A 24,691-nucleotide genomic window follows, 5' to 3' on the forward strand; every position below is an offset into this window, starting at 1 on the left:
TTTGAGTTTGAGTTAAGTATTTAAGTAAGGCGACGCAGGCGGGGGTTCTGGATATGCAGAAAAGGTAAATTAATTAATATTTATAACAATAATAAGTAGACGGCAATAGAAGATCGAGCGGCTCAGCTCTTTTAATTTTTATTATAGATTAAGTATTGTTTTTTTGAGAATCAAGCAGTTTATTACGAATATATTTTTTAAATGCAGTAAACGGAAAACTTTTGCAATTAGCCGGAAGTCTATTCCAACGTTGAGAGGCAACAAAAACAAAAGATTTTTGAAAATTTGCTGTTCTATGTTGTAATATTCTAAATAAAATTTATAAATCTAGTGTTATGCTCATGAAGAAAATTTTAAAAATTGTTAGCTAAATATAATGGCTCCCTAGTTTTTATAACTTTATACACGAAGGAATACATGTGATATTTTCTACGATTTTTCATATTTAGAATTAAGTTATTGTTTAAATAAGGAGAAATATGACTTCTAAATGGAATTTTGTAAGAAAAACGCATACAACAATTCTGAAGTTTTTGTATTGAGTAAGCGGAGTCTTCAGTCAATGAATCGGAATATACCACATCACAATAATCAAAAAAGGATAAAACAATGTGTTACATAAAAAATATTTAGTTTTACGAGGTAAATAATTTTTTAAGCCGTAAAGTTTTCTTAAGCGCATGTATGCAATTTTGAGGTTATTCTTTATATGTGTTTGAAATGAAATACCGCTATCAATGTATACTCCTAAGTTTTTGACCTCTCGTACTACTGGTAGCTGCTCATTAGGAATTTTTGCATTTAAAGTTGTTGCTGCATTAAGGGCGTTTTTTCCACCACCCAAAAAAATTACACATGATTTAGACGAATCTAATTTTAAATTATGGTCGCAGGAAAAGTTATCTATATTTTCTAAATCCTTATTAAATTGTTCTTCTATTATGGGTAGAGCTTCACGTGAAAATGAAGTATACAGCTGGGAATCGTCAGCATATTGTTATTAACATTGAGTACTTTATGCAGGATTTCATATCTGCAACATACAATGAAAAAAGCAACGGCCCCAAAATAGAACCCTCTAACCCAGGGTTAGATTTTGATACCCTCCGAAAGGGTAAAACCTAACCCTACCAATGTATTTTGTAAAAATTTAAGATATCTATCACTAATTAATTTGTTATCATGTTAAAACTTTAACATGATTTGTGCTGACTGTCGTTTAATTATTGCCAAGGTAAAGAATAAAACTGAGGCCCTCAGAAATGATGAACTAATAGAAACTAGACAATATATGAAAAAATAATAAACCAAAAGTATGTAGAATTCTCAATAAGTTTAATTAAAAGTATTGTTGGCAATATATTAAATCTTTAATGAAACATTAGAATTCTTTACTTTGTACTTTCTAGATACATTCATATAGGCAAGACATGATTTTAAGTAGTAATAAAAGGAGACTTAATGAGGTGTAAAAAGACACTTACTTTCTTTAACATGAATGTTACCAGATATAATAAGCTATAGGGGTTAGAGTAGAAAGTTGTGTTACACACTTTACATAGTACTTAACCCTAATTCTCTTTCTTTTAAAAGTTACTTTTTCACGTGTTCTATTTAATTTTTTTAACCAATCTTTGCATCTGCATTTCAAGAATACAAATTTAAATAATAACTTTATGAATGATATTGAAAATTGAAAATATTTTTTTTTCTTAAAAATAATATACCTTATCCTGACATTAGCAGTATAGGAAAGGAAAGTATTATCATAAATACGTAAAAAAAAACTTTTCCTATTATGGATTAAACCAAAACTTCTCACTTGTTCAATCCGCAGCAGAATAAGTTTTTACTTAAACTAAAAAAGATATTTAATGATAGATTAAAGTAATAATCTTAATTAATTGCCAAAAATTATATTCTATATATGTAAAAATCACTTCACATTAACCTCCTCCTAGAAATATTAAAATTAGTCAGATAAACACTTATCTTAGTACTAATCAGTCACTTACACTTAAATTACACAAAGGCCACAAAATACAAGAAACTACTCTAAAAATATCTCTCTTATCACATAGACCATATATTGTCACCATCTAATAAACTAAAATTACTAGTAAGGAGTCATTAGTAAGCTTCTATTTTGAACTCTTTGTATTATTGTACTGCTAATTGAGAATAGGTGTGATTAGATGTCATTGAAATGAGGAGTCGATGCCAGCTTGTCGGATAAATCACTCTTTATCCATTTCCATTGAAAGAGTTGAAAGGCACTCCCGCTTAGGGCTTAAATTTAATGGATTGAAATTAGTAAAAAACAGGGCTTCAAGTTTTTACTGAGATATACTATCGAGTTAAATTTTTGTGTTAAATTGTTTAAATTATATCCAACAATTATATTTATTGGCAATGAAAAAAGGTAATAATTTTAATACTAAACATAGGATAATAGTAAACTGAATTGATATTATTATTGTCTCAGTTACATAAAAATTATAAAAATATATATCATCAGGATAGTAAAATATCAATACTCAAGTGGGGCAGTACCTCTAGTTTTGTCTTGGTCTTGCCCCTGCTGCCGGATTGTGCAGATATTCCTGACGCAATCTTTGCATCGTAATTGGAGTCTGTTGGTATTTGAGCATGGTAATTTGGGGATGAAAATATGCCTTCTGATATCATAGTAGATACATGTGGTAAATGCAAGGACAATTTCATTGTTGTAAATAAGTCTGTTAAGTGCAGTGGCTGCTTGCTGACATTTCATGCTTCTTGCGTGGCTATTAGAGATTCATGGCTTAAAATAATCGTTGATTGTCCTAACTTGCACTGGTTATGTGATGATTGTAACACAAAGCACATTTTTAATTCAACCGCCACCAGCTGTGATACTGTCTTGCTGGAAAAGGAGGTGGATTGTTTGAAGAGAGAACTTGAATTAACCAAAAAGTTGCTTATAAGCTCTGAATATACTATAGAGTTGCAAAAAACAGTGCTTAATTCTCATAATTTACATGATTCCAAATCAAGGGACGTCTCACCTCCAAATAGTAGTAACTATATCTCTACAGCAGGTACTAACTCACATAGTAATGTATTAAAATCGAGTTCTGTTCTTCTTATCAAAAACAATCGCGGAAACGTTCAGGACAATATCTTGGCTGAAATAGCACATTCAATCAATCCAGGGGATATAAAGCCTTGTATTAATAACACCAGGAAAATACGTGGAGGTGTTGCTGTCCATTGTCAGGATGATAAATCGTAACAGGCTTTAAAAACCTCTCTTAGTGCTACAGTAGGCGACAAATACAAAATTGATGAAGCTCTAAAATACAATCCAAGGTTACTTGTAAGGGATGTGCGATTGGAAACACCTGAGCAGATAATCAATAATATCACTGCTTTAAATGATAACTTGGAGGCTGTTTCCTCTGAAATCAGGTTAATTACCAAGCTGAAGCACTCGAATAACATATATGACTTGGTAATTGAAGTCTCCCCTACGGTTCGGGAAATGCTTCTCAAAAAGGAATTTATTTTTATTGGATGGAGGAAATCTAAAATTGAGGACTATTTACGTGTTATTAAGTGCTAAGTGCTATATCTGTCCCAAATGTAGTAAGGACCATAATCTGAAAGAGTGTAAGTCCAGTGAGAAGAGTTGTATAAATTGTGTTAGACTAAACAAGCAAAATAGGCATAAATCACCAATCGATCATTACGCTTATAACAAGGATTGTCCGGTATATGTAGGTTATCTTTCGAAACTAAGATCTAAAATTAATTATAACTGTTGATTTCTGTTTCCTTTTTCTTAAATAATTCAAAATGCGCCTTCTTTGTTAAATATTGCCAATACAAATGTTAGATCTATTTTGCCTAGCATTGCAGAGCTTAATAATTTAGTAACTGATGTATATGATATTATAGGAGTATCAGAGACTTGGTTAAATCCAGCTATCTCATCCAATAATGTATCTTTACCCGGCTATTCATTTTATAGGAAAGATAGAGTTAACAGGAGAGGTGGTGGTGTGGGGGTTTATATGAGGTCCGTCACTCCCTGTGAGATTGTCAACATCGAGATCGATGTAAGTTTTGAGTTTATGTTTAAAAAAACTAAACCTAAATGTCTCTAGTGTAGCATTGATTATGATTTATCGTCCTCCCCACACAAGGGTTACTAACATTCTTGAATTTTTTGATGAATACATTCCTAATTTGCTTACTTTTTATGACTTTTCAATTATAATGGGTGACTTTAATATTGACATGCTTAAGCCAAATTCATTATTTAATGTTCTAGATGCTCACGGATTCAATCAACTTATAAATGAGCCTACACGTATAACTAACTCATCAGCTACATGTCTTGATCCATTTTTTATAAGTTGCAGAAATATTTGTCACAATAGTGGCACTATAATTTCAAATATAAGTGACCATAACTATATGTCATTCTGTACTTTAGATATAAAAATGGAAAAGCCGAAGCAAAAAATTATTAGTCTCCGTTGTTTTAAGAATTTTAATTTAATTAATTTGGAAACTGATTTGCAAATGCTACTTATAAAAAAGATTCTGTGGAGCGACGAAAATCGATTTTGTAATAATTAGTTTAACAGAAATATCTACTATCGTTAGACTCAGGGTAATCAACCTTTTCATCGAGAAACGGCTTTCCAAGAGAGGTTCGGCATAAATGTTTGACTACGGATACTTAACACACGAGTAGTTGGATCATTTTTTTCAATAAATGTGTAACTGGACGAGTATATCATAATTTTTTAACAAATTCTCTGCAAAATCTTTTGGATAATATCCCTCTTGATATAATAAGAAACTTTGAATATTTTCAACATGACGGTGCACCTGCACATCGAGATCGGCGTTGTACAAGGTTTCTGAACAATTTTCAACCACATCGTTGGATTCATAATAACGGTCTTATAAATTGGCCAGCAAGATCGACTTATATAATACCCATGGATTTTTCTATGTAGATTTTACAGAATTTAGCAGTTTATTTCATAATTATGTACATATTATTTAATAGCCTTTATTTATTTTGAATAAGTTCTGGAATTATTTTTGTTCATTATTATATTGTTTATTAAAAATATATTTATTATAAAGTTAGATCATTGTTGTAATATTTATTTTTTTAAATACCTTCTTTTATATCTTCTTTGGAAACGCGCACACATGCATTTCCTGCGCTCTACTACTCGGCTGCTATGTCTTGGTTGTTCAGGACGACGTTAGTAAACATCTGATTTTGAACTATATTACTTGCAATAACATTTTGAAAAATATTTAATAATTATTCTAATAAAAATAAAATTTAAAGTGGGATAAAAGAAAAAAAAATAAAATATTAAAAAATAAACTTAACAAAAATTAAAAAAAGACATATTAACTTAGTCTATCTAGATACTGTTAGTAACCTTTTTGGGATTTATAATTTCTGCATTATTTGTATTTAATTGTTTTAAAGTTCGGTTAGATTAAAATCATTGTAAACTAATTAGGATGTATTACGATTTGAAAGATGTTAAAAGCTACGTTAATACAAAAGTACAAAAATTAAAAGAATATAGCATTTTCGTTTCTAGGTTGCAATAAGGAAAAATAATCTAAGTGATTTATTTAAAAATAAATCACTTTTAATCTTCGTCTGTTGGCCCTTATCGAGGATATATTTTCCAGAAAAATTCTTAATGCCCAGTCAGACGCAGAACCCTACTAAATACAACGCATCAAAGAACACATTTCTCCCGGCTGTTATTAAATAATTTAAACGCTTAAAGAGATTTTTTCGTTTTTATATTGTTTAGATTTTTTTGAACTTTTTAGGTATTTGTTGCTTTTTAACTAAGCCAAGTTTTAAATGGTTTTTACTAAGATAAACCTCTAGTCATAATTTTCAAGTGTGCTAGCTTTTAAACTTTAATATTGAAAAATATGTTACTTGATTATTAATGGATAAAAGTAATAAAAAGAGGTGTTGTAGAATTATAATAAACAAATATATACAGTAGGTTTCTTAATCATGTGCTTAAGGTATATTTTCCGGTCTCTCTTAGTATTTACGACAGTCTCTTTTTTTGATGCCCCAATTTGATGCATATTAAGCAAAGTAATAAACATTAAGATTCCGATCCGAAGGAGAAAAATTGAAGAGAGAAGTATTGAGAAGTATTGCAGGTGGCAATTAGTTCATCAATTCTCACTCATAATTGCATGGGTAATGATAGCTAACAACATATCGGTAGGTTTCGTTATTATCATGGGATCTTAGGCTTTTGGTGACAATTGTTTCGCCTGTGGGTAGCGGCGAATTCATCTTATGGATCAAAAGTCTTTTAAGCTGATAAGCTCGCACTGCAAATTACTCGCCAAATAACTTTGTAGTGAATATCGCACGGGGGCATGATTTGTACCCCCTTCCTCCATTAGGATCAGTACAGTCCTAACAGGTGAGTTTTTGTCTAGCTAGTGATTAGACTAATAAAGGAGTGGTTTTGAGTTGGCTGAGTTTCATTCCCAGGCGGCCTTTCAGCGATCGTCTATGAGATATTATAATTTTTTTTAGGCTTTAACTCACGCTTCGGGTTAATCTTTAATTCCAATTAAAATTTTATTCAGCATACTATCACAGGTGATGTTATAGCGCCAAAAGCCACATAATAAAATACAAAATAGGAAAAAGTGTTACATTCATTATTAAAATCCAAAATCCTATAAAAGCGCTTACTATTTATGGTTGATTGACAAATTGACAAAATTAGAGAGCATTTTTTTATTGTGTTACAAAATTGATTTGAAGATGGGAAACGTATACTCTCTGGCAAAACATTAAATAATTTTAAACTATATAATAGTTTGAGGAAATTCTAGATTGTTCTAGCCTATAGTGATTAAGTCTGATCTCATTTACCTGACTTATGGGATAATGATGATAGTTTGAATTAAGACTATATAATTAAGACATTATAATTCTTGCATTAATACACTAGGCATTCATAGATATATCTGCGGGGTATGGTCATGATCCTATACATTATAAAACTTGGTCTTGCATCAGCCGTTGAGTCCACACCAATAACAACTCTGATTGCTCTCCTTTGCAGAGCAAAAATTCTGGAAGAATGTGATGTTCCCAAGCCAAAAGGATAGGAAGCCATTGATTGAAATACAGCATGATATGTGTAAAAAAGAAAGTGGTAAAGCTCTTTTTAAATTTAAAAAAAAATAATTTTAGACGGAAGACCAGCCAGTAATTCAACATGTCATTCAAACTTCAGAGATGGATCAAATTATGTTCTAAGAAATTTCAATTCAAGAGGGTTGGGCTCAGCAATATTCCTCAGACCAAAAGTCATACTCTCAGTTTTAGCATTGTTTATGATCAATTTATATGCACAAAACCCATAAAAACATTTATACTCTAAACTCCCCGCCTGTCAAGATTTTACTCCATGCGTTAAACGAGCTTTACCCGAAGTGCTTTGTCCACAAGATGTAACTGAGATATCGATCACGCAGGTAGCTACTAAGTAAATTTACAGTAATCCCATTGATGCCATATGTTTGTAACTTTTTCACAAAAAAGTCACGTGAAACACAGTCAGAAGCCTTTGAAAGATCTATTATATGGTGTTCACATACTGTGCTTCCTCAAAGATCTCCACCATAAATTCCAGTAGGGCAAGAAATGCAAGAGTCGTGGATCTATGTTGTCGAAACCTGAATTGAGAAAGTAAGAATTCTTTATTTAGTTATTGGTGCATAGGTTTGATACTCAGATTTTGATTTAGTTGCGTTAAGTTTTAGAGTAAGTTTTATAGCAAGTTGATCTGGGAAATAAGTATGTATAACACCTTTGCTGAAACTAATGTAATCATCACAATTCAAGAAAAGATTATCGATACAATATATGACACCAGTGCTTAAAAATATTTGTGGTGTTAACTGCCCAAGAGATCAATAAATTCATGTTTTCTAAGACAATTTGAGTTAAACTCGCCTACCACTATTACATTTCTGTATCTCCTGCGCTCAACAAGATGTAACAGATCACCAATCAGACGAAGAAAAACATTGAAGTCGCCACTGGGGGTGGGGAGGCGGCCGGTAAATAGTTACAAATCACTAACCTTAGGTCAATAACCCTGACTGCTGGCATCTCACAATGCATCTCTTAGGAAATGCTATTTATGTGGTGCCGCAGAATCACTAGAGCTCCACCATTTAGGCCTAACCGTCTTGAAAAGGAGGATTGTCTGCTAGGTCAGTACTATACAATAAGGCTTGTAGCTTCTCAATCTTGTTTCTTAATGTACATATATTTATGTCAAAAATATCAAAGTCAATGGTGACTTACTGATTGAATTTGTCCTCTGCCATCTTTGTCTGGCTACCTTGCCTTAGCCGTTTGGGCACTAACATCCTTAAGTTTAAAAACTTGTTTATTAGAGCCTGCTTGGGCCAGAAGTTTCCATCTAGTACTTACTTTTGTAACTTAACTATCATTTTAAAACATATTAATTTTAGTGATTTTCGAGTAGGTACTGATCTTTGTGAATTTGGAGTTTATTATCCCATTTAATTTGAGATATTCTTCTATATCTATTGCGTTTGTTTCAATAGATCTTTGCGACAAAAATCACCAAGAATATCTTGTTTCTTGGTGATTTATTCTTGTTTCTTAATGTCAGTGAGGGGGCTGCTTTTAAATTTTTCTGCCATGCCGAACGATTTTCCATTGTTCATTCTTACTTACCTCTCTCGTAGACGCGTTTTTTACTGCTTGATTAACTTGGCTGAGGGTAAGAATTGGATAGTTTTCTGTTTCATTCTTGTTTTTTCATGATCAAGCAGAACTTGCTTTTTGTCGCTTAACGCTTTTGAAGTCTCAATGACATTTGATATGTCACTGATACAGTTGACAGCGGGCAAATTGCGCTGGTCTGTCCCTTACTTCATGCTAGTGTTTGTGCGATTTCGATGACTGCTGGCAACATTGTCAAAATTTGGGAGTGACACTATTGACGCTTTGTTGACATTTAGTTCAATAAATTTTTGGGAAAAATTACAGTTTTTAGGGCTTCACTAAGTTAGAGAGTCTCATCTATTCACTTACTGATTTGGCTTCTAGAAACATAAATTTCTATTTGACGAGCAGAATATTTTCCTCCAGTATTTTGTTTCTCTACACTTCCTGCGCTAATTTTTTTAACAATGCTTTCTCATAGTCATCTAAGGTTGAGTTCACAATTGTTTAATACTTCATGTACGCAAAGGGCCGATTAACGCGATACAAAGTGCTTTAAACATGCTATGGTGGTGGAATTCATTACACTTTACACACTTAATTGCGTTCTCAACTTTTTTGTTACAATGGTCACAAGTTTTATAATTTTTTTTTAGTTTTGAAGAAATCGATTTCTTGGTAGCCCTGACAAATGCCAACTTAAGGGCGTATTTGATGTTAACTTTACAAATCATAACCTAGTTTACTGTACCCTTAATATCTCTGTCCCTAAATTTACACCCATAATTCGATACGTTTTTCTCAAGACTTAAAAAATATGTTCTGGTATTCATTTTATCACACAAATAATATAAATGTAAAGGTAGAATTCTTTAAATGAAATTTAATAGACCTATTCAACGCGAATGCGCCTCTACGTACTATTCGTGCTAACAAAGCAAAGACACCATGGCTAACTGATGTGATAAAGCTCATGAAGAGGGAAAGAGATAAATCCTTGCTTAAATTTAAATAAACTAAATCTATTGAAGACGGCGCCAGATAAAGAGAACTTAGAAATTTTGTTTTGACATGTGTTCGGCATGAGAAGAAAAACTATGCAAACCGCATGTTTTCTTTGAGCAATAAAAAGAGGTGGCAAGCACTAAATGATACGGGCATAAAAATTAACAAAAACAAAGAAATTCCTCCCAATCTGGCCTCTCCGGACAAGATTAATCTTTTTCAAGTTTTCAAATGAGCTTAATACAAATTGTCGGCGTACTGCTGAAATGTATGAAAATTTGCAGTGTTTCACTTTGAACAAATTTGAATTTGATTAAACTACTATAAATGCAAAAATGTTTTGTGGCGTTAACTTTACAGTGTTACTATTTTGCCAAGAGTTTGCAGACGGTAGCTCAGGATTATTGGAGGGAAAAAAAATATCTTAACAATACAACCAAATTATAAAAAAAAAAAAAAAAAAATCTGTTAAATGTTAATAATTTATTATGAATTAAAATATGAATAATGTTGATATGATTAAAATAAGTTTGACAAAAGTAACATTTAAATTATGATTTCGCTACTAGGTAGATTTCAGCACTGGAAAAATAAATTGCAATTATTAAAGTTTTTTGTATATATTTGTAGTACGCAGGGGAATGTTCATGAACCTTTTTACCTAAGGCATATCAGCCTTAACCGATTTATATCTACTTAACTACCAAAAAAGGTACTGAAAAATACTGAATAAAAAATAACTACAATTATAGATGATAAGAAATTGACGTATTAAATTACGATATTGATTAAATATTTGTAGCAATAAATTGAAATTAAAGGTATATTAATGAAAATTTAAATAAGTGACAAATCTATGGTTAGTAACATTTAAATAAATGGAATAAACTGGCCTGTATATTCCTCCAAGAAATGAACGGCTAGCCTTCAAAACCGAGGCTGTGAATGTATGCCATTCGTAGCTTAGCTATCCGGACTGGGAATCTCTAATACTAGCTCTAACTCTGGCTCCAGCTCCACCGCTTTCAGCAATTTCCTGGGGAAATCAAAAGCTTGCAGTCATCAACAATTGAAGGAGAATAAAGAGGAAAATGGAAAAGTAAAACCCTAAAACAACGGTTGCCATTGTATTCACTGTCCATAAAAAATGAATGGCGTTAAAAATGTGACACACTCACATTGCTAAGTTTCATTCTCTATCCATCAAAGTCTTGGGCATCCTGCACCAGAATTATGAATTAAACGGTTCCCTAAAGGAACAAGATTAAGGACCATAAATTACAAACTATATTGGCCACTTCCTGCTTCACAAACTTCGGAAATAAAAAACTGGCCTTTTACGTGCGCTCCTACCGGCGACACGGGAACAAGTCGTTGAAAAATGGACCAGTACCGACTAAATCAATAACAACCCCACCTCTCGCCTGAGCTGTCAATATCAGCCAATCAGAGAAAACATTCATTAAGACCAATCAAAAAAGTGACGGACCGTCAACAGAAAGCATGGATAATTAAACCAGGAGAGTGATGCGTTACAGTAGTAATGTGTCATTGACAGTGTGAATTTAAAGAAATATGAATAAAAGAAGGTGACTGAAATTATTAATGTATTTATTGAAATTAATGAAATATCAAAGGGGCGTAAGTGAACATAAGGAGTAGAAAAATAAAACGCTACAGTTTTTTATCAGTTAAGTCAAATAGTGCAGGTTACGATTCTTTATCAGTTCGTATGCTACGAGTATTGCCTCAATTATTACCACAAGTTTGTCATATTGTGAATTTTCGTTTTGAAAAACGTATATTTCCTATATTCTGGAAGGTGGCGCAAGTGCATCCTATTCCTAAAACGAGCAGTCCATCGGATCTTCGGCCCATTACACTGACTTTATTATACTAACTTTATAACGCTAACTTTAGTAGTTTTCGACCCAGTGACTTAACGTAACGTCAAAATCTAGATATAGTACATGATTTTTCAATTTTTCATAATCTTACACTGAATGCTAAAAAGTCAAACTTTTTACTCTTTCTTAAACTCAAAAAAATGCCAAAATTCGCTATACGTCATTAGCGAATTTACGTTTTAAGGAGCACGTCTTCGGGTTATTACGAAAGTCATATAAAAATTTTAAATGGCAAGGGGTATCGAGTAATAGCTTGTTTAAAAGGTCTTTCGAAGTCTTTTAATTTGACGTTTGATTTTTTTAAATCGGTCGATTCGTTTTCGAGAAAATTAGAAAAATCTTTGTTTATCTTAATTTGTTAAAAACATGAAAATATCAGTTTTTATTTCAATAAGTATTCAAAATGTTGCCCGTTTTTGGCCAAACAATGATATAGGCGATATTCAAATTCCTGACGGATATTTTCAAAAACATGTTGTGGGATATCATGGCAGCTGTCGATCAGGCGAAGTTCATTCAAACTTTCAGGTTAGGGAGTAAACACAATAGATTTCAAATAACCTTATAGAAAAAAGTATATCGGCGTTATATCAGAAGATCTAGCAGGCCATTCGCCCTATCCATTTATCTGGAAACTCGTCGTTTAGCCATTGCCGAACAGGAAGAACATAGTAAGGAAGAGCGTCGTCTTGCTGGAAATATATTTCAGCCTCATCAAGTATAGGGTTTCCATCATCATTGATTTGGTTTTCAACGGATTCAGTGATAAGCGGATTGATGGTATTTTCCAACATATCCAAATAAATGTCTCCATTTAAATTTCCGTTAATAAATAATGGCCCAATCACTTTATTTCCTAAAATGCCTGCCCAAACATTAATTTTTTGAGGGTACTGGGTATGCCCTTCTACAAATGCATGAGGATTTTCATTGCTCCAATATCTACAGTTATGTTTATTAACAAATCCATTTAGATAAAATGTGCATTCATCGCTGAAGCAAATATTCTTTACATGAATAGTATTATCATTAATCGCTTCAGTCATTTTTTCACAAAACTCAACTCGCCTATCGAAATCGTCTTCGGTTAAGTCTTGCAATATTTTCATTTTGAATGGATGAAATTTATGAAGTTTGGTAACTGTGTGAACAGAGCCTAAAAAAATACCAGTGGCAGCAACAATTTTGCGTAATGAAGTATTAGGATTTATTCCAAAATGACCCAAAACTTCAACTTGAGCGGCTTCATCCAAAATTCGCCGATGATCAGGTTTTTTATTTGCAATAGATCCAGTTCCAGTAAACTTAGTAACAAGGTCCAAAACATACATATGCGAAGTTATCTTCTCCGGATGTCTGGCGTTAAACGTGATGGCAGTTTGCCGAGCACATTGATTTTGGGCACCATAAATTAGAATAATTTCCACTCTTTCGGCTAGTGTGTAAACCATTTTGGAACTAAAATCTTCAATTCAACAAATAAATTTTCACTATTTCAAGACTGTCACAAATGTAACTGACGGCAAAATAAATTCTTTATTTTCCTTAGCAACTATAAATAACTAAGCAGGTATAACAATAAATACAGTTCGCCCAGGATATCTGTGTTGATGAAAAGAATGCGGAAAAAAAATTCAGGTTGTTATTTAGTTTTTTCCACGTCTAATCTTCGGAATTGCTGTTTATGTTGGTAGTTTCTGTTTTAAATTGTAAACGAATTGTAGATTTGGCAAGCCCTAATGGGCAACATTTTTCAATAAGTGTTCTATTGAAATAAAAACTGATAATTTCATGTTTTTGTTTTCTATCTGAACAAATTAAGATAAACAAAGATTTTTTAATTTTCTCGAAAACGAATCGACCGATTTAAAAAAATTGTACGGTTGTTGTTATATTACGGCGATTGAGTGGACTGTATTACTTATATAGGCAAGGGTTCATTTTCATAAATTTAACATTAATTTCCAAAATAAAATTTTCAACCGAACCATACAGCACCAAGATTAAAAATGGCACCTACCTTGTTCTCTTGGAGCACTTGGATGGAATAAATGAGTTTCTTCTGGCGGGCCCGCACTTATATTCGGCACAAACACATTAGACTTGGTATTAGTGGTGTGTAATGAAAATTAGATTATATTGTAGAAACTTTTCCCATATTTTTGGAGAAATGATAGAAGCAATTTTTAGACGAAGTCTGGAGACTCGATCATGGCAACGGCAAAAGCTGAAGTTACCGGTTTGCTTTTTTGTACGCAAACTCTTGATAGACCATTCGACGTCGGCTCCAAGCTTGACTTTGTATGGTTAATGTAAATTTGAAATTACGTAGTTAAAAGACGAAAAATAATTTAATATGTTCAAAAGTTGCGTATACAAAAATCAAACGTCAAAATAAAAGACTTCGAAATAACTTTTAAACAAGCTATTACTCGATACCCCTTGCCATTTAAAATTTGTAAAAGGATGACCCTGGGGGCAGAGGGTAAAAGGAGGTGAAGTAATTTTAGGTTAGAAAGTTGTCTCCCTTGACAAACCTTTTGACGTATTTCGGCGTTTTTTTTAAACAGTGGTTTTCGATAAATCCGTGGTGAGGAGTTATCAAATGAACACCCTGTATATATATATATATATATAATAATAAATGTTTTATATTTAATGACGGCTTATACTATTTATGGGCCTTATCTGGATGTTGCTACAATAAACCTAATCTAGCGAATGCAAAGAATTTTTAGCAGATTTGTATTTAACATTGGAAAATATGTTTTGAAAAAAATGAAAAGTTTTACGATGGTTGTCCATGTCAACGCTTAGGGAGATACAACTTCTAACCTTTACTCGTCGTTAACTCCTCCTAATAGGTGTGTCTGAGTATTTAAGACAAAAGATTTCTTTTCGCTCTGATAAACCTCAGATACTAGTTCGACACCATAATTCACTTTCGCTTCCTAAATTTTAAAGCTGTTCTTTTAAAAAGTGTGTTTTATACGTCGGGGTGAAATTATATAATGGTATTCATGACTAGTTAAAGATGTGTTGATTTAGAACTTTTAAACGCAAATTAAAACAATAATATTTTCAAGATTTCTTAATCTCTCAGTATCTTATTGTCTTTAGTGTTTTACTATTACCTGTTTTATACTCTTTAAAAATAGCTGAGTAACTGACTGAGGGTAAGATAGAAATAAAATAATGGCCCTTATCTCCTTATCCTACTTAATTCTAAATGTGATAAAAATTTAACATGTCTGGACCTGGGTAATCTGAGGCATTATGTTTTCTCATAATATACATATATGAATTTGTTCTGTTTTTTTTTCTTTTTTTAGCAGTAAGTGATTACAATTCTTAACTGTTTAGCGGGGCATATAATATTATTAAGTGTAATTATTGACATGCATGTTGATGGAACTGTTAGGGCGGAAAAATCACATAAGCGGTAGAGCGTAGATTCGGTGAGAAGTGCTGGATTTGTAACTATTTTAAAATTGTTGGTTTTGATATTTTTTATCTTTAATTTAAATTAAATTCTAACATACTTTTTTTTTTGTCACTTCATTTTAATTTTTCTTTAGATTTTCTAAATATCGCCTATTATTATTATTAATATTATTATTATTATTATTATTATTATTATTATTATTATTATTATTATTATTATTATTATTATTATTATTATTATTATTATTATTATTATTATTATTATTATTATTATTATTATTATTATTATTATTATTATTATTATTATTATTATTATTATTATTATTATTATTATTATTATTATTATTATTATTATTATTATTATTATTATTTCGGTAGTGATCTACATCTGAGTTCTCATTATGGCTTATCAACGCAGATAAAAGTAATAAAAAAGATTCACTATTCGGATGAAAAGTCTTTGGGAAACTTATAAAAAATCGCTTTGAGCTTCGCTTCGCACTTAGACAACTTTTAATTCGATCTTATTTATGTGCCAGGTAAAATGTATCAAAAAGTCAATTTAAACTAAGCTAAAATTTCGTTCATAGCAATGTTTGTCGTACAAGATTGTAATATGCCGTTGCTAAAAGCTGAGCTGAATTACATTTTTTTAATACGAATACACAACAAAAAATACTACAACTACAATACTAGTTAAAATACAATTGTGAACAGTAAAAAATTGTACTCTTTACAAATAATAATTGTAGGCACTTTTAAATTTAATTTTAATATTTGGCGTAACCCCTTTAAATGTAATAAGCCAAATTTAAATATTTTAAGTTTTTTTTAAATAAGCTAAAAAGTCTTTTCCTTGGCTTTTTAATTATTTTATTAGATTAGCTATGTATTACTTTAAGCAGTGGCGTCGCTGTCCCATGTTGTTTTCAAAGATCCGACTGGCATATCGGAGTTAAACTATTAACATTCAAAAAAGAACAAATTTGTAAGTGGTGAATTGGTCGGAGATCTGGTGTAATAGATTTATTAGAGCTTTTTGGAAGTGGAAATACAGCAGCTTCTTTCCAATGAGCTTGAACAGATTGTTCTAAACAGAAATTAAAAATATATCCCCAAAATGACACAATAAAAGAACAACAAAATCTAGCCATATCAAGGCCAGAGATCCATCAGAGCCAGAAGCTTTAGATTTTCAATTGTTAATTGGCTGTAAAACATCAGTATCAACAATCGAAGTAAATTAAAAAACCACATTGGTGGCTTTATTGTTTTTGTAAAAGTTTAATGTATCTTGATTTACGTTAGTCGACATTTCCCGTACGGTATTTAAAAAATATGAATTCATTTCATGCGCGTTGCTGAGTTACATTTGTTTAATTTTCTACGTTTATAAGCATTCATATCTTTTAATGGTTTCCAAATATTCAGTTTTGAGTTATTAGAGTTCACAAATTCCAGATAAGCCCTTTTTTAATTTCTTATCGACTGTGTAAAAATGTTTCGCGCCTGTTTATAATCTTCCCAGTCCTACGGAAGCTAATATTTTTATTTTTACTTTTTTTATATTTTGACAGTAGACGATTACCATGTTTATTAATATATGTAAATTGTTAGTAAAAATGTTGGAGCGAAGGACATAAATCCTCCCGTCGACTGTTTTACTATCAAAACTACCATTTCAAGGCATTTTTAATAAATCACTCTCAAAACTTTAAAGATTAAATGTTTTAAGATCCCTGCAATTGACAATTCTTGGTTTGGTCCTAAGTACACTTCTCTAAAATGGTTAGTTAGAACCATTGAAACTCGGTGGCCTATAAACAAGACCAATTGCAAGAGACACCATATTAACCTTTATACCAAGGCATATATGTTCTAAGCCTTCGTCAATCCTCTTAACCTCAGTGCAATTAACTTTAATATTATCCCTACGTAGACACCTGTACCTCCTCCCCTCGCATTTCTATCACGTCCATAAAATGTGTACCTCTTGACAGTAATTTGCACATCTTAGATATTAGGAGTAAGCCAAGTCTCGGTAATCCCTAACACATCTAAATCCAAGCTCACCAAAACCTGTTCTATATAATGAATGCTAGGCAGAAATGATCGGGTATTAACGTGACCCACTTTTAATTTTCCATCGTGCATGCTGCTGAATCACTGATTTCGAGCGGTAATTTTACAATTAGTTGCTCTGGCTTGTAGCAGCTGTTTCTTTAGATCTTCGGTTTACAAGGTAACAATAAATTTTATACAATTTTTGATCGTAATATGGCGTACATTTTAGGCATCACTATGTTTAAAATTGGGACAGAGACCGTGAAATAATTTAATTAAAGTAGTTTCTTTATTCTCAATCTCATTAGAGGGAATAAGCCCAGTGACGCAAATGTTGTAAGAAACAACAGTTTGGCTGTTTCTTGAACCTTCAAAATCATCTTGAGTTTATGAACAGAGCTCTTCATTGTGTTTTGAGACTCAGTGACCATATCTGAAAGTATTTTTCCACGCCTCAGCTCCTTTTCATATTTCTCGTTTAGAAAACCATGGATCTTCTCATCTCTCGAACTTCATTTTGCAAAGCGCGGATAAATACTTTTAATTCGGAAGTTTCTGATGCAGATGTCTGTGAAGAATTAATATCCTTTCTTTTGTGTAATGACCTCAACTGCGAACTGCGGAACTCGCGTAATATTTTGGGACATTTTGTCGCCAAACGACGCAGCTCCCACAAAAGTCGGATGTTTACTAATCCCGTGACCCGTCCTCGGGCCGGCCGACGCGGTGCTCTGTCGCAGGCACTCACGCGCGACGTTGCAAAATTTTGCCTCTATGCGGTTTCCTATAAGTAACGAACGAAAACACGATCTGTAGACGCAAACGCCACTAAGTACGATAGGATGACAGTTCGGTAACTATGCAAACCTGTTGCAGAACACAGTACACAGGTTCAAGGGAGCAACACGTAGAGTTCAAAGGTCAAATCGCGTCCAATGCAATTTAAAATAAAGGAATTTAGACAACAAAAACAATTTTTCGAGGTCCACCAACTAAAGTAACTATATAAAAACAATTTATTTAATAAGTTTGGAATCTGAAAACTATTTTAACTTATAAGAATAGTGAGCCCTGCATGTAAACAAAACTCGATGGTTACGTGCGACGATGCCGCATCACGTTATTGTAAATATTATCGATACATACGCCATTACCATATTAAATCTCATAATACATATTAACCACATAATCACGTAACTTAAATATAGAAACTATAAATGATAATGATATTGACAAATGAAAACCATATTAAAATACTTCTCATTTGGGTCTTGTACTAGATGAAACGAAAAATTAAATACCACTACTTAGTAAAAAAACTACAGTGTTTTTCACTTATGATCAAAATTTAATAGCTGACATGTAAAATGCTTACTATTATAAAATAAACATAAGCTAGAACTATATATGAACAGAGCACATATAAGTAAAATAAATAAATGTCAGCTCGTATGGCCCCTTTGTTAATAAAAGTCAGAAGCAAGATTAATAGGCACATTTGCCGCGGTGAAATTAATAGGGAATAACCCATCGTTTAAATGGTTTATAGAGGGCCAAAATTACGTTACCAAAGTTTTTTAATGAAATATTATTCTTTGGTAATATTTGCTCATTAGGGCGCCATAGCGATGTTACAATATGCTTTAACAATACTTTTGCCTGAACTATTTATTTTAATCTGTTAGTTATTGCTAACTTTTGCTCCAGAAGCTATGGCTCTCTCAAATTTTAATGAAGGATTGCTAAATGTTGATAATAATTGTTCAGTTTTCTTAAATTTTACAATAGTTTGAATCAAGTACTTCATTCTTCATTCTATTTCAAATTTTCATTAAACTTTAAACTTTAACTCAATTTCGCTTGTCTCACTGTGTAGAAACAGTTAGTTAAAGTATTTCTATTCAAATGCATCCAAAAGAATGTTTTGAGGCCTTATAAAAAGGTGCGCGTCCAACATACTGAACCAGTTCGTTGAAACCCATTATCAGAAAAAGTAAATTCGCTAAACCGCATCGCTCACGCATCTAGTACCACCACGCGAGTAAAAAACTGTAATCGAGAGAAAACCAGGTAAGATCTTACAACCATTAATTGTCAAAAAACAATAAATACAGTCCACTTTTCTTAACAGTGAGCTTTCGATACAGTACTTTCTTAACAAAAATAAAAATCAAATAGACATTTTGGTCAGTTCGATCCGATTACCATTTTTTTAATTATCATATCTTTCTTAAATCGCAGTTATTTGTTGATCACAAATAATTTTTAAATAAAGTTTTGTAGCCTCCATTGTTACAGGTCATTTTACGCTCAGATTTTGCTGGAATTTAAACATAAATAGTTAAAAAACATAAATTGATAAAAACATAAACACCGCAAATATTTTTACCTGTTGAACGTTTCTTGGTGCTTGTTGTGGGTCGTATTTTGTGTTATATTTACAGGGTGACTCAAACATAAATTAATACTTCGAATTCACTATCGTCACTTGATTAAAGAGTAACGGGTGGTCATTTCTCTATATATTCCTTACTTGTAGTTACTTTGGTTTCTAAAGAATTTTTGGGCATTTGGCATTTTTTTTATATACAGTCTAAACTATTTAAAATGTCTGATAAATTAAAAAAGGCCAAACTTCTTAGACAGAGTAAAGCGAACCGACTCTCGGACTTGCTTGATATCTCTAAAAGTGCAAGAAATAATAACTCTAATCATACAGTTTTTAAGCTGCGTTATGGGTCTTTAGAGTCAATTAAATTAGAATTTTTTAAACAGCACAATATTATTATTGGTTGCATCTTAGATGATGAGGAATTTATTATACAGAATGGCCTTAGAAGTTCATTTGAACGAGATTTTTGGTGCATTAAATCAACATATTTGGACTTATTCGGTGAGCAACTTGGCTCTGAACCTTCCTCCTCGTCTTGAGTTTCTCGTAATCAATCGCATGTAACTTTACCAAAAATTCAAATTCCCATCTTTTCCGGGAACGTCACACAATTTCCAACTTTTAAAGATATGTTTGATGCGCTGATACATAACAATGCCAGTTTGAGCAATATAGAGAAATTTAATTATCTTTTGAGTTTTTTTGCGTGGCCAACCGTTAATATTAATTCAAAAGATACCCATGACCGACCTTAATTATTCAACCGCTTATGACACACTGGTAAAATGTTATCAAAACACTCGTTTAGTTGCAGCTCTGCATTGGGCAGCTATCGAAAATGCTCCAAAGCTTATCACAGAAAATTCCAGTGATTTACTTACAGCTTTTGGATACATTTTCGGATAATCTTTCTGCCTTACGTAATCTTCATTTTCCTGTAGAATCTTGGGATTTCATTCTAGTTCAAATGTTACTTAAACGCATTCATGTTTCTGTGGCTACTAAATTTGAACTTCAGTACGATCTAAGTGTTACCCCTTCCTTTGCTCAACTCACTACTTATTTGCATAAGCATTGCGGCTCTTGATATTGTTTGTTCCACGCAAATTCATGGAAAGGAGAAAAAACTTGCGAAGAGAGAGGAGCATTTCCCAATTCAAAAAGTTTCCCTTTTCAGCAATGATCAATCCAAATCAAGTCTTTGTAGTCTTTGCAAATCAAATCATAATATTTATCGATGTCCCAGCTGTCCAGCAAAAGGCCCACATGACAGATATCAACTCGCAAAATCTTTAAAAATGTGCATAAATTGCTTAAGCATAAATACTCATTCTGTTAAGGACTGTAAATCTACTCACACTTGTTATAAATGTAAACAGAAGCATCACACTTTGTTGCATTTCGAAAGAAACACTGGTTCTGGTAACAGCAATCATGTTATCTCCACTCCCCACTCTACTGCTTCTCCTATAGATAATGATGCACGGTCATACTTGCCCGCTGATCTTTCAAATTCTTCGCCTTTAGTCGCAAGTAGTATTAATGATAATGCTTCGATTAATGTTTTACTATCCACAGCTCTGGTGGATACGTTAGACGAATCTGGAAACTTTCAAAAAGTTCGAATATTATTGGATTCGGGTTCTCAACTTCATTTTATTTCGCAAGATTGTGTTAGACGCCTTGGGCTTTGTCCTTATAATATGCCTTGCTCCGTTCAGGGTGTGGGAGAAACCCAGGTACCTAATTGTTCAAAAAGTATTTTAAAAAAATTCGCCTTGTAACAAACTTACCCCTATTATTGATTTGAAAGCAGCAGTTCTTCCAAAAATTTGTGGTAGTTTACCTACATCCCCTTCGCCTAAAGGAACATGGCCTCACTTGCGCAATGCTGTGCTGGCTGACCCTACTTATAACATCCCCGGTCCTATTTACATGCTAATAGGTACTTCTTTGTTGTCTTATATTTTGGAGGAGGGTCGTCTTACGGTCGGCTCAATGAGCCTGTCGCTATTCACACCATCTTCGGCTTTATTTTGATGGGTAAAGTGTCGTCAGGGTTTTTTGCCTCATGCTTCACAGTCTCTCGTTTGCTTTAATACGTTTAGTAATGATACAATGCAAAAGTTTTGGAAGTTGAGGAGGTACCTCACGTCAAGACTTTATCTTCAGAGGATCGAAAATGCGAGGAAATCTTTGCTAATTCTACCTATCGCAACGAAAATGGAAGATTCGTAGTTTACTTGCCATTTCAAAGCCAGGACCCTGTGTTTACTAGCAGTAGAGAATTAGCTGTGCGAAACTTTTTATCGTTAGAGTTACTTCTTGGCTTCAGAATTCATTGTTTTGTTTTCACAGCCGATGTTCGTCAAATCTTTAGGCAAATTTTAATAAAGCCCGCACACGCTGATTATCAAAGAATCATGAAGCGCTTCTCCGAAGATCAACCTATCGCTGATTATCGCGTTCTTACAGTTACTTATACCTTGAAAGTTTTAGGTCTTCAGTGGAATCATTCTCTTGATGTTTTCCAATTTTCAGTTAGTTCAATTGATAAAGGATTCACAAAACGAATACTTTTGTCTAATTTAGCAAAGATTTTTGATCCTTTGGGATTAATTTCTCTCTTAACTTTTCTTGTTAAGCACTTAATTCAGCGGTTATGGTACTTAAAGCTAGGTTGAGATAAAACGCCTCCAAACGAGATCGTTTTTCTTTGGAATAAATATTATTCGGAGATATCTTCTATATCAAAATGTAAAATTCCTCGTTTTTTATTTCCTCTTAGTTATAAGACCATAGAAATTCACGGGTTTTGCGATAGCTCCGCAAAGGGCTATTGCACTGTAATTTACCTATGCTGTTTAACTCCTGATGAAGAAGTAGCCACCCAATTTGTATGTGCTAAGTCAAAAGTTGCACCGCTAAAAATTCTTTCGATTCCATGCTTAGAACTATGCGCAGCCGTGCTTTTGTCTCGTTTGCTGTCACATGTTTACAAAATTTATACCTCATCTTCCAATTATTGCAATTCATAAGATTTTCGCCTGGAGTGACTCAACAATTGCCCTTTCGTGGATCAAAGCGTCTCCACATCGTTGGAGTACTTTTGTTAGTAATAGGGTCTCCTTTATCCAAGAAAGGTTACCCGTTTTTTATTGGTATCATGTCCCCTCTGAAAACAATCCTGCGGATTTAGGTTCTAGAGGCCTGTTTCCGATAGAGTTAAAAAATAGTTCGCTTTGGTGGGCAGGTCCAAGCTTTTTACTTAATTCAAACCGCAACTGGATCCCTTTTGTAAATGTTTCTTCAAATGTCGCTTCTTTACCTGATAAAGAAATATATAAGAAATATTCTTTACCTGATGAAGAAAATAAAACCTGCTTATTGGTTCCCGCTTCAGAAGATTTTTTTGAAAGCCTCATTTTGAAGTTTTTATCATTTGATAAATTAACGCGCATTGCTGCTTATATCTTTCGGTACAAAAATACCATTTTTTTCCCACTAAAAAACTTACAGGCGCTCTTAGGTCTTCCCAACTTCATGCCGTCACAATGGTTTTGGTTAAGCATGTTCAGTCACGGGCCTTTGCTTTAGACATAAGGCTAATTCAAAGCAATCAATTGCCTTCGAAGCCGCTTAGACGGTTAAGCGTTTTTATGGAGAGAGACAATATCTTGCATGTGGGTACAATTATCCTGCCCTTTTACCTGGTACTCATGAGTTTAAAAGTTATAAGTTATATAGTTATAAAGTTATAAGTTACTACAAAACTTGTAGTAACTTATTTTGATTTAAAATATTTTCATGCAGGTGTCCAAAGCGTTCAGTTCTTATCATGCAACAATTCTGGATAGTATCTTCCAAAAGGGTCATTCGTCAAGTTATTTCAAAATGTGTACGCTGCTTTAGGTGTAGACCTCAGTCTATTCAGCCCCCAATGGGTGATTTACCTGCTGTGCGCGTCTCCCAAGTAAAGCCTTTTCTTCACACCGGAGTGGACTACGCCGGGCCTTTTAATGTAATGATGTCACGCTACCACAGAATAAACGATCTCACAGAAGCGAAGGCTTGCGTCGGCTCCTTTGATATCCGTGAACCAGTTTTTTATAAGCCCAACTGACAGATGCACCCGGCGCAAATACACTGAGATATCTCGTAAAGTTATAGTAAACGCATACACCGAACGAAGTGCTTTTATTTTTAAATTCAGAATGGTTATATTCATATAATACGGGAGCAAACTACAAAATTTAGTTACATTTCAAATATAATTTTTTTTAAGGCTTATATTGGTCCTTGCTTTTTAGAATAATTATAATAATTATTATTTTTATAAAAATTGTTATTTGACAGTTTTGATACACGATAGAGGTGTAGGTTAGTATACTTTTAATTTATTTTGGAATGGAATTTTTGTGTTAGTTGTTTTATGATAATGGTAAATAATATTTGCCTTTAGTAAGGCACTAGCTGAGAAAAAGTCTGCTATTAGTGTGATGTTAATATGTTAACAATATACATATGTAGGTACCACACATACGTCCATATTTTATAAAGGTATTATACGTTGTATAGTCGCCGTCCATTATGATAGTCTGGAACAAAATATAAGATTTTTAAGGGTTTTACTACTACTATATTATGCACTTGCTTGGGTAAACCAGTCCATAAAAAGACAGATAATTGAAAATTAAAGTCATTATTCTTTATCACATAAAAATACTGTATACCTAAACCAACCTTAATATTTTTATCTATGTACAATGTATCTATGTATGTGTACATACGTAAAGTACCTGCACGTATGTACACATAAATAGATACATATGGTTTAGGTATATACATATATGTTTATTAAATTAAATAATGTTTATTCTGTATTTATTTGCATGGCACGAAAAATTAATTAGAGAATATTCTGAACTTTTTAAAGCTTTTAAACAACCATAATAATAATGAATAATACATAATAATGTAACTTTTCTATACCTACTTTCTTTTACTATTGTTATTGCTCACCTTCTAAAATCTGTATACTGTAATAAACTCCAAAACAAGGTAATGTGTAATACCTACTTAACAAAAATAAAA

This window comes from Anthonomus grandis, chromosome 22 (assembly GCF_022605725.1).
Source record: "Anthonomus grandis grandis chromosome 22, icAntGran1.3, whole genome shotgun sequence".
NCBI lineage: Eukaryota > Metazoa > Arthropoda > Insecta > Coleoptera > Curculionidae > Anthonomus > Anthonomus grandis.